Here is a 16191-nt window from a genome sequence, read left to right as displayed (position 1 = left end):
CTTCTTGCCTCAAGTCACTGCAACAATAATGATTAACTTGACATGTATGTCATGGTTTCCTACCTTTGTTTTTCTTTGGAACATTGTCATCATAATCATCATCATCAAACTTAATTATGCCACAAGGAAAAAGTTGATTGCAGCCAGGTAAAGGGCAAATCACTATAAAAGACATTTACAACAGTAGACAAAACAGAGCAATGCAATGCACGTGCAGGATCAAATTTAAAATGAGCACCAAGACATGTTAAAACAAGGTCATTGTGAAAATATTAAGCTAAACCAGCTGAATTTGAATACCTGCCAAATTCATAAGCATTAAACGACCAGGAGACCAGAGGCGCAGCTTGTGAACAGGCAAGGCAGGCAACTGCTTGGGGCCCCGAGCCGATAGGGGGCCCCCGACACTCGGAGCCTGTGGGCTGTTTTTACTGAAATGTGCAGTGACCAGCCGCCTCCCCGTCCCCCTTAAACAACAATGGGCGAATTGCAATGACATCTCAGTAGGAAACCTCCCTAAAGGGGCCCCACCTCACTTTAACCTGTGTGAAGTTATCGTTCTGCAAGTTGGAAAAGGAAGAGGATTATTTGCAGTGTAATGCATATCTTTTTTTCAGTTATTTACAGCATTTTATTGTTCTATTTATATTGTTTTATAATGTGGGTTCTTTACAGTGTAAAGTATTTTTTTTTAATATGTTTATATAGTTTATTAAAAGCTATTTACAGTATTTTATTGTTCTTTACATTAATATTTTCACATACTTTTTAATTACAAGGTTATTAAAAAAGGTTATTTCATTCACTTCAAAAAATATTTTTTTTAACTCATACATTTTCCGTTGGTGTCAGATTATTTGTAACATAATGGTGATGATCACTGGTCAGAAGGGCCCCCTGGGGCAATTTTTTTGCTTAGGGCCCCTACAGACTCTAGAATCGCCTCTGCAGGAGACACTAACAACAATGTTGTTTTAAGTGCAGTGTAACGTGAGCTGGTGCCACAGTACAGTAGATGACGTCACTGTTCAGGAAATGACTTCACTTTTGAATTCAGTGGGAAATGATTATGTGAACAGAAAGTGTCATATTTTAAAAACCTGAAGCTTCGTGTGTGTTTCTTTGGTGGTGATAAGCGGACTAAACACGTCGGGTGGTATTTGTGCAAGGCGTGTCTCTCTCCCTGTCTCTCTCCCTGTCTCTCGGTCTTCCTCACCCCTTCCCTTCTCTTCCCTTCCTTCCCTCCCACACTGGGCGTTGTCAGCTGACTATAAAACCTTGAATCAACTTTCACCGAGGCCCTGCTGCACTCTCCGCGGAATCCCGGACCACAGTCTCTGCCTCTAACGCTCGTATCCTCGTATCCTCGTATCCTGGTAAGTTCATCCCTGTTGTTGAATTATTTCGAACGCGTCCTTCTCTGTCATTGACATTGTTGTCTCGCGCGTTCTTCTGTACGAGATCACGTATAAAAAACGTGACTTTCTCAAAAATAAATACATTTTTTATTACACAGTTTCAATGACTGCAGATGCTGCGTTTTTAATCACTTGTTTTAAGTTCTAATGTACATGTATTTGGTGTTGGGGTGGTGGGTGTTACTCACTAACTTGTTGACGTCCAGCTTCTGACAAGTAGCGACAAGCCTCCAGCTTTTCCCCCCTCCAGTTATTTTCTTTTTCCACAGGGCTGTTCCCTCACAACTTGACCTAAAATAGTTTAACGTGAAGGGAGTGGTAGTGTGGGACCACACAGATAAGAATTCCGTATATGTGCCAGGAAAACGATGAGTAATAACGTTCAAAGAATGTGTGCAGAGCGCCAGTTAAACAAACACTGACATCTTCACTGAATTAACCTGGAAGGTGTAACGCTTACTAAATACTATGGTTTTTACGGTATGTAGCCATATGCTACACACACACAAAACACTAACTCTTTCTAACTGCTTACGACTATACGTCACAAATATTACAAAAACAACAAACTATTAACTACATTTTTCAAAACATATCACACTATGTACTGTATCTAATGTATACCACTCTAGTGAAGACCAAATTGAAAAAGTACAAATGTTTAAGCTAGCTTTCGGGTTAGCTTTAAGCTAAATTTAAAACAAGCTTACAAAGAAGGGGAACTAAGAATGTGTTGTCATTGAGGGAAATGTTTTAAATGTGTTAGGTTATTTTGGACCAGTGTTTCTTATAGGGTCCCACTTTTTAAAGAGCACAAACTGTCACAACGCATCGATAAAAGAGCACATTTGTAGATAATAAATGAAATTTCAGACTATTTTTTAAATGTAATTTCTCGTCTACCTCATACATTTATTTTGAATGCACAAATGAAAACATACTACACACACATTAAATACTGAAGTGGACTTAACAGGATGTGTGGTTGTTTTGTGCATACAACGTTTACTTACACTGTGCTAATGCTGGGGTGGGATAGCTTTTTGCTTGCTTTTAAGTATTGCTCAATACACGTATGAAGTATGTCTTTGTGTATATCTTTATTTTTCGTGGAAAAACAGACAGTGCTTGTTCTCATTTGTTTCATTAACAAAGCAGGGGTCTATTCCAGGCCATGATCATGATAAATTAACCTCACAGGGCGATTCTTTAGCTAACTAAATATGCATACTGTTCTTTAATTAGCCCTATAGCATCTGTATTATCATCTTTTTCTTTTTCTTTCTCTTTCACTTACATTTTGAGCACACTTTTGAGGCCCAAAAAAACTCACCAAACAAATTGCAATTTTGCATGTGATGAATTTAGCAAAAAAATATAGTTCAAAAAACATTTTGAGTTCCCACTAGCCACACAACAGGCTCCGCCCAGACAGACTCCACCCTCACCTTCTTTTTATGTCTGTATGTCAGTTACCGTAGCAACCATGGTATGTTTGCAGGAAAAGCAAGCAGCAGGCTTCCACCCCCCTAGTCTCTATTCTTTTCGTCTTCTTTCTAATCAGCCAATCAGTCCGCAATGATAACCTATATTCATTTTAGATATTGTTTTTTTTTGTTTTTTTGTTAGCTGGGCTTTTTCTAATGACTCAAGCATACATTTATTGTGTCTGGCTACCGAGTCATGGATTATTAGGACAGAAACAATACGTGGTGGAAAAAAACCCCCCAAAAACAAGCTTCCTCGTGTGGCTCAGAGATGTGCTGCAAATTCAAATCTTACGAGAGAGGCTGGGGTGGGGAATTTATTTGCTCCCGTATTCATCACTGTATACTTGAGGAATTAGTAGCCTCGCCCTTAGTCTCCTCCTGACACAGAGCGGAGGAGCAGAGGGGTGTGCAGCTTCACTCTACCAAGTGCTTCTCTTCGCATGTTCACAAGGGTCTGCACAGAGCTTCTTTTATTTTTCACCCTGCTCACAGTATGATTTGGATCGTATTTTAAAGATTAACTATATGAACATTTATTATTATTATTATTATTATTATTATTACATACTGAAAAGGCAGTGTAATTAGGGCTGGGAATTAAGAATCGGAACTGGAGCAGAATATAACACCACTTGCTGGGTATGAGTAAACGTTTAATTTTGATTCTGTAATCGTTCCTAAAATTTTATATTATTTTTTGTATTATCTTTGCATACAAAGTTTTATAATACTGCAAGGACAGGGCGTGGCTACCTACCATTGGTTTATATGTATCTGCCAGGACCTGGCGCATCAAAGGCACACGTCACTGTCACAACACTGGTTTAATAAGAACAAGCGCTTAGTATGCATGCTTTATGTACACGTGAATGTTTACCGTACTGGAACTGGACATCGCAAAATCAGATTTGAAACCATAATTGAGCAAATTCAAGTGATACTCAGCCCTACGTGTAACAGAGGTCTGCAACTGAACTGTTATCAGTGAGCCTCTTTCTCCTTTAGAGAGACATAAGTGTTTTTTCATGGGACATTGTGAAATAATTGTGACAATAAAAAATAAATGTATATGAGGTTTGCATGTTGTAGATGGTCCAGGTACCGATAGAGATCTAAGCGTGTTTTATAAATGCTTATTGGCCTCTTTTTTGTAATTTCAGCACCAAATTCTTGCAGCCATGACTGAGTTGGAAAGAACCATGGAGGGCCTGATTAACGTTTTCCACAACTATGGCAGTAAAGACAGCAATGGTTGGAATTTAAACAAAAAACAACTGAAAACACTAATGGAGAAAGAGGTGCCTTCCTTCCTGCATGTAAGGATCACCCAGCGGCCGTCTCTCATCCCATCTAATCTCTGTCCTCGGTGTCCATCGATCTCCATGCATAACTTGTCCCTCGTTTGTCTCTCTTTCAGACCCAGAAAAATCCACATTTTTTGGACAAACTCATGAAAGATTTGGATGAAGACAGGACTGATAAGTTGAACTTTGAGCAATTCATGCGGCTGGTGGTTGGTCTCTCAGCGTCCTGTGAGAGGGCTCAAGTGGCCCTTGAACAGGCCAAGGGCAAGAAGTGATGAGCAAATAGTAATGACGTGTGTTTTTTTTTCTTGTACCAAAAATGTGCAAGACTCCCAAATAAAGTACCTCTAACAACATTTTTGCCTCTGCATTTGTTTAATTTCTGCATATATCACACAAAAGACCTCAGATTCTTGCTCTGTGCAACTTTTTGGTGAAAACTTGGACCTGTTATAGTCGAGAACTATAAATACTCGTGCCAGAAAAAAAAATACTTCAGAAAGTACGGCGAATATTGATGACTTCACATCTGATGCACATCATTCAACTCATAAATCCTCTGCAGCAGTTTTTGTACAATTTATAAACAGTTCAATATGAGTATGTGCTGGTATCAGACGTGTCTGCTCCAAGGCTTGAATTTGGGTGTTTTCCTCTATGTCATGAGCTCCCGGGAAAGGGTGTGGAACCGAACCTCGTTGCTTGATTTTATCCCGAAACACAATAGCAAACAGGGAAGTTCATAGATTTAAGCAATAAAATAGTACCTTAGAAAATAGGTTATTTAAAGGTCAAGTGCAACAAAAAGAGATATGAGATCTTGTGTATAGAAAGGAGACGATTAGAGACAGCCAGTGTCAGTGTTTAACGTTCGCTTTATGTGACAGTTGACATTCAGCAGCAGATCTTAGGCCAGTAGGGATGGATCACTGTGAAGAAGAAATCAATGCAGGATAATAGGATAATTAATAAAGTGTATTTTACAGATCTGTTTTAACATATAAAGTTTTTTTGTGATAAATTAACTTAACTGTCTTAACTGTTGTTGTTACTAGTTTTATGTGGTAATTCCAGTGTTATCCTTATATGCTCTGAACAGAGGGCGTGGCCATGGTTTTGTTGCATCAGTGTCTTGTTTTGTCCTGTCGCTCTACAAGGTTTGTCCCATGTACTGGTTTGTCCTGTATCTGTGACGTGTTCACGTGCATCTTTGTTTTCACAGAAGGTAAAGTCTGCTCTGTTTAGTGGCACCAAGTGGTGAAAGTTCCATATTCTACTGACTGACTGTAGCATACAGGTTACAACACACAACACACGAGAGGAATTTGTTTCTACTCTCTGTGTTTGTTTTGTCTATCCTGGGCGACAGTAAAAATGTGGTCGTGCAACATGGTTCCATGGTTCCGTGACTCCATGGAAGAGGCTCCACTCGCAGGAGACAAAATAAAGCGTTACTAGTTTTAGGTTCATCAATTATGCTTAGATGAATTATAGTGAACATAATGATACCATCAATCATGAAACTTAATCAGTTTCATGATATCAGTTACAATGAGCTCTTATATCACAGTGCAGTTTCTTCTAAAATGTTTAAAGGTGCATTATGTAATAAATCTAAAGCAACTGGCCATAAAATCCTCCTAATAATGTTCATATAACAAACTGAACTACCAATCATTGCAGTCAGTAGAGTCTCAGCTGCCGAGCAACCACGGGTTGCCAGTAACGTCAGAAAATGAAACCTAAAAGACCTTAGTATTTTGAATTTGAATGTAGTAACCGTTTTTGGCCACATTCTTACATATGGCACCTTTAACTTAAATATCAAAAGTAATTTAAGATAATATAAAATGTACTTAATTTTTGGAAGTAAATGTAAAAGTATTAAAAGGGCGAGTTGTCTTTCAATTCCTGGCTCTGCTATTCTGTGACACTTGACCCCATGTTGGCCTAGAAAAGCTATATATATATATATATACAGACCGGTATTTGGTAGGAGTAAAGGTAAAACTTGCTATAAATACCAATAGCAAAGTACAGATACATGAATTGTGCGATTTAAGTACAATAACAAAGTGTGTACTTTGTTACATTACAACACTTTCACTCCCATACTTAAACAGGCTTTATGTAGATGAGAAAGAAAAAGTTGCCTCACTAAAGTAGAGGAATTTCATGTAGCCTGAAAAGATGGCTTTGTAACATAAAGATCAACATAGAGCTGCCTATTATTCTTTGTTAATTGAAGAAAATAAGAATAATCACAGCTTTCTTTTCAGCACAGTATAGCCAGGCTAAACTCAGAGTCACTGCTCTACTGCCTTTAACACTGAGCAAGGACGACTTCATGAGCTTCTTTTTGAATAAAAATAACGTCAAAAATCATCACCTACTCTCTCCCTGTGGCACTGATTCATTTTAGCACAGGAGCTTTAGAAGCTACTGGAGCACCAGATGTGCAGTTACACACAATTTCCCATCATCATCATCCAAACCATCGACTTGTCAGTGAGATCCCACCTCCACCAAAGTGTTTAAAGATGTCTTTCCCTCTAATTAACAGCTCCATATAAACCATAATCCGGTTAAAAACTGGATATGCATCACAAGCATTTGAAAGTCGGTGTTATTAAACCCCTTCTCCAAAAAGTAACCCTCGATCCAGATGTTTTAGCAGCAGGGGAGGACGGTGTATAGGGACGATTTGGCCGACGCCCTACCAACTAGGAGGAGAAAGAGGATTTTTTTTTCCCTAACCAAAAATCCTTAGTACCAATATTCCTTTCAGCCATCTCTTCCAGTTATTATCAGCGTTCTAGACATATTATCTGTCATTGTCCAACCAGAATTGTCAGATTCATTTTTTTTTTTTTTTGTTAATTGCTCTTGGGGGCCCTCCAGTGGTCACAGGGCCCTAAGCAGGGGCTTAGTTCGCTCATGCCTTGGGCCGGCCCTGGATTCATGTAAATAATTTTTGTTTATCAAGTTGCCATCTAGTGGACACAAGAAGGACTCTGTTAATCATCTGTCTGATCTGTTGATACTGGCTTTCTTTAAGCACCTATTGAATGGGTCACATTAATCAATATCAGGAAAATGTTCCCCCACCCCCACCCCGAAATTTTCTTCTATATAGCCTCCCTTCATTTCTAAAATCCTAAAAGAGGCAGTTGTAGATCAGTTTTGTGAATATCTGCACACTAGCAGCCTGTTTGAGGATTTCCTGTCAGGTTTGAGATTACATCATAGCACAGAAACAGCACTAGTTACCAACAACCTCAAATAATGGTCCTGTCTCTATAATTATCCTGTTAGATCTTAGTGCTGCATTTGAGACCAGAGGAGACTCTTGGGATCTCAGGTACTGCCCTCTGCTGGTGGAAATCATACTTATCTGATAGATTCCAGTTTCTCTACTTCTACCCTATACAGTCTTCCTTTAGGGAACATTCTTAGAAAGCACATGACACGCAGCTATAGTAATCGATGAAACAAATCAGGTTGTTGTACTCCAGGAATGTCTCATGAGACGCTAAGTCATTTCCCGAAATAGCCTTCTTCCATGTGCGGAACATCATGAAAATTAAAAACATTTTGTCCTTAAAGTGTGCTGAAAAAGTAGTTTCATGCATTGGACACCCTCTCTGTATTTAAAGTTAGACTTAAAACCTTCCTTTCCGATGAAACTTGGCTTCAGTTGCTTTAGATTTATTACATAATGCACCTTTAATAAATGTCATATACTTTTAGACTTTTATTTAAGTAATATTATTGAAAGAAAGTGACTTCAACTTCTACCAATGTACTTTTCTGATGAGATACCTACATCTTAAGGTACTTTATATACAAGACTGGCAGAACAAGATCGAGGGTGTGGTTTCTCTTGCTCTCCTTGTATGGAATTACATGCAATTACACCTAACATGCAAAATACAAATTACACTGCACAGGACAAATTATTGTCATATTGTCGTACAATTTAATTAACACCTGTCTACGTTGTTTCGTGAATGCCAGGAGAAGATATGCACGTTATTGTGCAATCCAAATTCCCCCACAGCTCTGTGACTGACAGCTTCCACGTTTAGAGCTTGTTCCACCACATTTTCAAGTGGACTGACCATGACCCGCCCTCCTCTTCACAGAGGCTCATTTGTCAAAACACTGTCGATCGTCGTTGAAAGGGCAAGGGTCACAACTGTTGTTTCAGGATAGAACACAACTCTATCACAAGTCTCCATTCATGTTCTTCTCTCAGTGAACTGGACAATGTCACTAAAATGTAAAGTTGTTTTTGACACGGTGTGATATTTGTACAGATGTAAAGATTATACACATGTGTCTGAATCCACATAATGTGAATTCAAAGATTCAACGATGTCTAAAGTAAAAATAACTCTTCTTTGGTGTTTTTTTTTCTGTCAACAAACACAAATATGTTCAGTTCTGTCTTTTTAAAGACTTGATTATTCACTGTGTGATACAACAATGTCACTTTTGTCTAACTGCATGCAAATGGGGATGAGTAGATATAGAATCTGTGTATCTGTGTTTCCGTCACGGTCAGTCACACGTCAAAGATACTAAGTAACACTAAAACCTTTACGTTGCCTTTATTCCAACAGTATAAAGTCCAATTTCATGACACCAAAGACTGTTTTGTCTGTGTGAAAGAACAAATGTGCTGTATATAAAACACTCACACCTTCCTAGTTTTAATCCAGTCTTCATTATAATATAATATACCCTTGTTTTGGTCCTGCTGTCATTTACCAACCGTCTGTGAAGCAGTGCAAACAGCACCAATAAGAGCTATCAAAGACAATCGTTGACAAATAACTTGCTCACACTGTCACAATAGTAATAGTAATGAATTCATGTTTTCATTTAAATCGTTTCAGTTTTGCTATTGTTTTAATTAAAATCACAGCATGTTCCTTAAGTCAATGATGAATGAACTGGTGCTTTAAAGGTCAAATACATTGTTGTTTTCCTTAATTAATTAATTAGATTAATTGGTCTAAAAAATCTGTGTTAAAATAGGTCTATGCTGCTTTAAGGCGTGCGTCGACCATAAACTACATTTCCCACAATGCACGGCGATTGCGTTACCCGCAAAGTGACGGCATGACCATCGTGGACCGGGTTACACCTATAATGCGTCATATTTGTAACTTGAATAAGTAATAAATACAGAAAGTTATTTAGCAATATGTTACAGAGTAGTTACATTTAGTTTACATTATATTTGGTTACAATATAGTTCCATTTATTCCGTATGACAGTTGACACTTTGAGGGTAAGCATTATGCTGACGTGGCCCTGAGTGAAAATGAGTTTGACACCCCTGCCCTAGAATGAGAATTTTATATTTGTTTTTACAGTAAGCCACAATGGAAAAAGTTGTGATGCTAACTGAAGGCTACATAGGTTCTCCAGCACACATTGAGGGAAAGGTGAGGTGAGGGACGTTGGCCTGAAACATTCAACTTCGCCTCCAAGTTGAGCTAAAGTCATAAATTCAACACTAGATGTCGTAAGACTCACTGTCAGACAGTTGATTAAAGTGTTTCAGCACAGATTTGAAACTTCAGGTTTCAGGTTTGCAGTGTCTTAACATTGAGTATTTACCTGAACATTTGCATTTCTCTCTCGCTCTCTTTGAATGTCTTTAATGACATGTAACATATGCAGGACACTGAGCACGATCACTGGAATACCTTTTAACACCCTTTGCCTTCATTGTCATTGTGAATACCAGAAGGTAGATAAACCTGAACCCCACACCCTGAGTGCTGACAGATTGCTCTGTTCTAGTTTCACACGGACAGACATACAGTACACCTCTCTTTACAGGTTTTCTTATCCGTCTCATCTAGACTCACTTGTCAAAAACAGTCTGTAATGTTGCTGTAAGTAAGTCACTGCTGCTTCATGAGATTTCACAATTCTGTTGCGAGTCTCCGTTCAACCTAAATCTGGTTGATGAAAAACATCAAATGACAACGGGAAAAAAACCCCTCCCTTTTAAATTAGTTGATGACAAATCATATTTGTTAACCACATGTAAGTCTTTTTAAGATTTTTAAGATACAAAAAAGAGAGGTATGTCACTTTATTCAAGTTTTTAAAAAAAGGCAAATCCAAGTACTAATTCTAAACCACATGTAACTTTTCATTTATTCTGAAGCTGCACAGCAATTCTTCAGTCAAAAAAACAACAAAAACAAAGAAAAACAGACAAGTCATCCTTACAAGCAGAGGTGGAAAAAGTACTAAAATATTGTACTCAAGTAAAAGTACCAATACTTTGTTGAAATATTACTCAAGTAGAGGTAAAAGTAGTCATCTGAAAATGTACTCAAGTAGAAGTAAAAAAGTAGTTCATTTGAAATGTACTTGAAGTAAAAGTTACTTAGTTACTTTGAGTGGGGTGTGAGGGTAGTAGAAATATGACAAGGGGTCAGAAATCCAAAACTATTTTGGAGCTCACGCGCCCGACGCGATACAGGATGTTACGTCACTTTTGGCGCGCGCCCTCTATGTTCACGCGCCAGTGCTGGTGCTAATCACATCATTGTTCGTCTGGTTCTGGTGTATATTTTCCCCCTGTAGGTCTTCATTGTGCTGAATTTTTATTTTTACTCAGTAACAGATAGGATTTATAAAGTAACTAAGTACAATACTTGAGTCAATACGTACTCAAGTAAAATTGTAGTTAAAAAAATACAAAATACACAAAAAAGTATTCAATACAGTAACTTGAGTAAATGTCTTTCGTCATTTTCCACCTCTGCTTACAAGGTGTGTATATTGTCAGACAAAGAGAACAAATACGAGTACACACAAACACTGCAGAAACATTAATTAAAACATGAACACTACTACTTCAAAAGCTGTGAGTGATTGGTGTGTAGGTGTGGCATATTAACATGGTGTGTGTGTGTGTGTGTGTGTGTGTGTGTGTGTGTGTGTGTGTGTGTGTGTGTGTGTGTGTGTGTGTGTGTGTGTGTGTGTGTGTGTGTGTGTGTGTGTGTGTGTGTGTGTGTGTGTGTGTGTTGCTATAAGTTTCCCCTCAGCCTGACAAACGCAGCATTGTATGTGTTGACGAGGCTGGTGACACAGACGTGATCTCTCTCTTCACACAGGAAACTCTACGGTGAGCACTGAATCAAAGTTTCAAAGTATCAAAGTAAATATTTGTTTGTTTTCCATCATCCTGCATGTCATTATTGTTGAGATATTTGAGTTGAAAACCCTTCATACCGACTTACTTTAGTGGTTTCTATACTTTGCTTCTCAGTTAATCGTTTTTTTTTTGTCTCCAGCTGCAGTTATGTCTCGTCTGGAACAGGCCATCACAAACATCGTGGATGTTTTCCTGGAGTACGCCGAAGCTGACGGAAAGAAACGTCAGTTAAACAAGAATGAACTAAAGGCATTGCTGGAACAAGAAATAAAAAGCCCTTTATTAAAGGTAAGCGACGTAACATGTTCATAAAAATCTTGCAGTCTAGTATAAAGTACCTTACAGTTGTAACTTGTATGAAAGTATGTTACCAGAAAATGTGTTTGGTAGAAGATGAAGTAACTTTTTGTAAACGCCTTAAAGTATATGACATTTACTTGTACTGTGAGTTCTCTTTCAACTGGAAGGTTGTGGGCTCAATTCCTGGCTCTGAGAGTCTATATGTGTCCTTGAGCAAGACACTTAACCCCATGTTGCAGTGTGTGAATGGGTGAAAACTGTAGTTGTAAAGCAGTTGAGATCAAGACTAGAAAAGCTCTATATTAAAGGTGCATTATGTAATAAATAAATAAATAATAATAAAGCTTCTTCATATAACAAACTGAACTCACCAACAACAACAGTACAGACAAAATATTTGCATTAAAAAAAGTATTTTGCATACTGCAAATCATGTTTATGTTTTATAAATCATGTTTTGGCATGTGGCGCCACCTACCGCCGTCTACCAATCATTGCAGTCAGTAGAGTCTCAGCTGCCGAGCAACCACGGGTTGCCAGTTACGTCAGAAAACGAAACCTAAAAGACCTCGGTATTTTGAATTTGAATGTAGTAACCGTTTTTGTCCACATTCTTACATATGGCACCTTTAATATATATAGTAATATAATATAATATTTTCTGTTTTTATTTGGTAGTAATGAGGAACAAAGATAGTTAGAGGAAATGTAGTGGAGTAAAAGTAAAAGTTCCGAGGAATACAAATAAAGTAAAGTACAAATAAGTGATTTTTGTTCTCAGGTACAGTAACAAAGTATTAATATTTTTGTTACATTACAATACTGATAAAAAAGGTCCTTAGACACAACTCATACATGTGTATTTGTGTATTTCATAATCATCTTTTAACTGCACGATTCCTCATTTCAGGATAAGATCAGTTCAGATGACATTGATGAAGCCATGAGGACGGTGGACATAAACGGCGACGGGGAGATCAACTTTCCAGAGTTCTCTCGCTGTATGTCTGTGCTGCTCAAATCCTACTACAACAAGAAAATTGGCAAGAAATGATAGGACAAAAGAAAAAAAAACAAGAACATAACTGAACATTCAAATCCAAACCCTGCAATGTTTGCCACACTGTGATGTGTAAAACATGACATGTACACACGTGTGTGACGCGTGACACACAATCGATCTATTTGGAAATCTTTAATAAAGCGCAAGCCTGTTTTTTAATGAAAGATGCATTTTTTTTCTCTCTCTCTCATTAAGCTTTTCATTGAATATTGCATTCAATACTGGGGCATTACTGGCTGTTTATCACCTAAAGTTTTCATTATCTGGAGTCATCCAGATTTTAATCCGTAGTTCAGGGCAAAATTTAACCAATATCTTTTTCTGGTAAAACTCTACAATAAGGGTCCGTTAATTAGCGTTAGTTAGTAATACTTAATCATTATAATGTATTTCTTAGCAATAGTTAATGCGTTAATATGTAGTTAATTAATGTTTACTACTCAAAGTTAGTTAATAAATTATTAAGCATTAATAAAAGTTTAATGTTGCAATTAGTTATCATTGTGTATGCATTACTCAGCATTAATTAACACATTAGTTAATATATCAATAAGCTGTCAATAATGTTTCTAGTAATAATTAACTAATGGTGTTTATTTATCGAGTGAATAAGCATTAAGTAACAGCTAAATAATGCATCTATTAATCAAAGCTACAAAAAATGCTACTCTGTGCGCCCATCGTCACCTGTGTCACTTCCGGGTCAGAGGTCGCGTTTCCGGCGACAGGTAATGGCCGCTCGCTGCTCGTCTCGTTAGGTCATTAATTATGCTCAAGGCGTTTGCGGTGTGTTCTAGTGCTGTGTCGACTTCGTTGTGTGTGCTGTTCCTTGCTCCCCGTGTGCGCTGTTGTGGTTGTTTTGTCGGTGGTAAATGTCGCCTGTCTCTGTGTTATGGTTGGTGCTGCTAGGCGGCTAATGCTAATGCTAATGTGGTCACAGGTAAATGCTGACGTCTGCCTGGAGCCCTTTTTTTCTTCCCTTCATTCTCTCGTGCTTTGTCTGGCTTTTGCTCATGTTTCTATTTTTGTCAATCCAGTTAATTCAGTTATTTGTTTGTAAATTGAGTAGTTAAGTTGTGTTTTCCTTAGCTTTTGTTAGCAGCTATTAATTGATATATTGGCTGTGACCTGCCCATTCTTATAGTTTTGTTAGACTGCATTTTCTTTCTTTTCTTTTTTTGAGTGTGTGCAGCCCCACTAATTTGTTCTCCTCTCTCTTCAGTTGCTGTAGGCTGGTGGTACTGGTGACCTGGTGGTGGCGTCCTCCTGTCTTGTCTTGTGTACCTGGGTGTGGGTTTTCTTAAAAACACTTTTGTTGTTTTCCTTTGGTGGATCCATCTTCTGCACTAAGCCTTCATCCATCCACGTTGGCCTCAGCCCTGATTAGTTTTTTTCCCCCCTTTTTTGTTTGTATGAATGAGTTGTATTGATATTTTAGAACTGATTAATATTTAATAAAAGGTGTATTCTAACTAGGAACCATGTCTCATGCCCTCCGAGTAACCACAAACCTGTGTGCCCTGTGTCTGAGAGTAATTCCATGGGTGGTGTTGCTTTCCACTCTTTTTTGGTAATATTAATTCACCACCTCCTCGCCACATATTGTATTACATTTTAATGTTAGTAACCTGACCTTACTCTTAACAAGTGCCTCATAAGCATTAGTTATTCATATAAAATGTCTGCTTCATCAGGTTTATGACATCTTTTACTACAAGCTACATTAGTTGTTGTTTCTGACAGATACAAACATACTTAATTCATCTTTAGTTGGGAAAATATTGCATCTATCATAAATTAATAAATGTAAAATAAATTTGGAGAATAGAATATAGAGTGTAATACTTGGAAAAAGTAAGGAAACATTGGAATGTAGTGTACGGAGTGCACTTGGATTTGCAATGTCATGAAGGTGTAATTATTATTTTTTTCATTTGGACGGCCACTAAATCCACTCCACAGTGTGCTCTCTCTCTGTTGACATCCGTCTTCTACCGCTCTATCCTCCACATGAGGGTCGCGGGTGGCTGATCTCAGCTGATATAGGGCGATAGGTGGGGTACACCCAGGGCCACATATAGAGAGACGCACAAAAATTCACTCACCCACTCACACCTATGGTCAATTTAGAGTGTCCAATTTAGCTAATCCCCAAATCTGCATGTTTTTGGACTTTGGGAGGAAACCGGAGAAACCACAGTTGTTTAATATAGTAAGTTGTAGCCCTTTCTTACTTCTAATCCATGTCTTGGTGTATTTATGTACTGTTTATATATATATATATATATATATATATATATATATATATTTGTAATCTACACTTGTTTGGAAAGACAATAAGCCAGACAATAAAGATTGTCTGGCTTATTACACTGCCACAGATATAGTTATTTCATGCGTTGTCTTTCTAAAATAACCTTTTTAATCTGAAACTGGGTCAGAGGGGTGGGCAATCTGCATCGTTCAACTTAACGTCTAATTCGAAACACTTCATTTAGACAATTAAAAGGTACAGAGAGAGAGAGCACCACATAGGACACAGACAGGAGACCTCTATACAAGCATAAACGTAAAAACACTCGTGTAAATGCTGTCTGCAGTGACTGATTACAACTAAAGTGCTTAAAGTAAGATAAGAAGCCTCTTGGATGAATCGTGTTACCTCAAGCAAGTGCAGGAGATATGTTTAAGGCTTAAAACATACAAGACACATGTTTCTTGGCTGTTGTGGAAGCAATAAGTCAGACTAAAGTACAGACAGGGCTGTATTCAGTGATTAAAAATGAATGAAATGGACCTTTAACTGAGAGCTTGTGTGTTGACACAGATTCACCACTAGATGTCGTGACACTCCATGAAACAATGCCCTCTCTAGATTCTCTTGGATGTATTTCAGGATACACTTGACGGAAATTTCAGTGACATTTCAGGTTTAGCTGCTTCTGCTGGTGAGACTTGCTTAGCTATAATTATACTAAATACAAAAAGGTAGAGAAACCTGAAGTTTTGAGTAAAAAACACAAGAGTGGTAATAATTTAATGCTCTGTGACTCACAGCAGGAATTTGTTTGACCATTGTTTTAGAGAGAGACAACTTTTCTTTACAGTTTTCTCTAAATTTGTTTGGCTCATTTGTCAAAAGAAAATGTAACAAAAACAATAACACAAAGATGTCGCAATGCTATGTGCAAATGGAGCAAGAGCCTGACTTATCTTGCGGCCGCAAAATATTATTTTAAGGACAGCATTTCAATCTGGTAGTCAATCATTCTGACAGGAAGTGTTTCAAAATCATTTAAAAAGGTGGATCCTCAGAGCTGATTGGTCCTGCAGTTCCAGGATAACAGGATAACTTTATCCTCCCAGCTGCAGAGGGGGCTTTAGTTGATCCAGTAGACACGTTACACTTGTTTTAAATAAACCTTTG

At 37.9% G+C, this 16191-nt stretch overlaps 1 long non-coding RNA gene across 1 annotated transcript; it reads left to right on the top strand.

Moving 5' to 3' along the window:
* Positions 1 to 1244: 1244 nt before the first annotated feature.
* LOC310925261 lies at positions 1245 to 4568 on the top strand. The gene is made up of 3 exons (XR_014592797.1): positions 1245 to 1376; positions 4069 to 4224; positions 4326 to 4568. It is a non-coding gene; the product is annotated as an uncharacterized lncRNA (long non-coding RNA).
* Positions 4569 to 16191: the final 11623 nt, after the last annotated feature.

The sequence above is a fragment of the Microchirus variegatus genome (assembly GCF_963457635.1).
Source record: "Microchirus variegatus genome assembly, chromosome: 1".
NCBI classification, from domain to species: Eukaryota; Metazoa; Chordata; class Actinopteri; order Pleuronectiformes; family Soleidae; genus Microchirus; species Microchirus variegatus.
The sequence above is the reverse complement of the archived record's forward strand: the minus strand, read 5'-3'. Positions and strand labels throughout refer to the sequence as shown.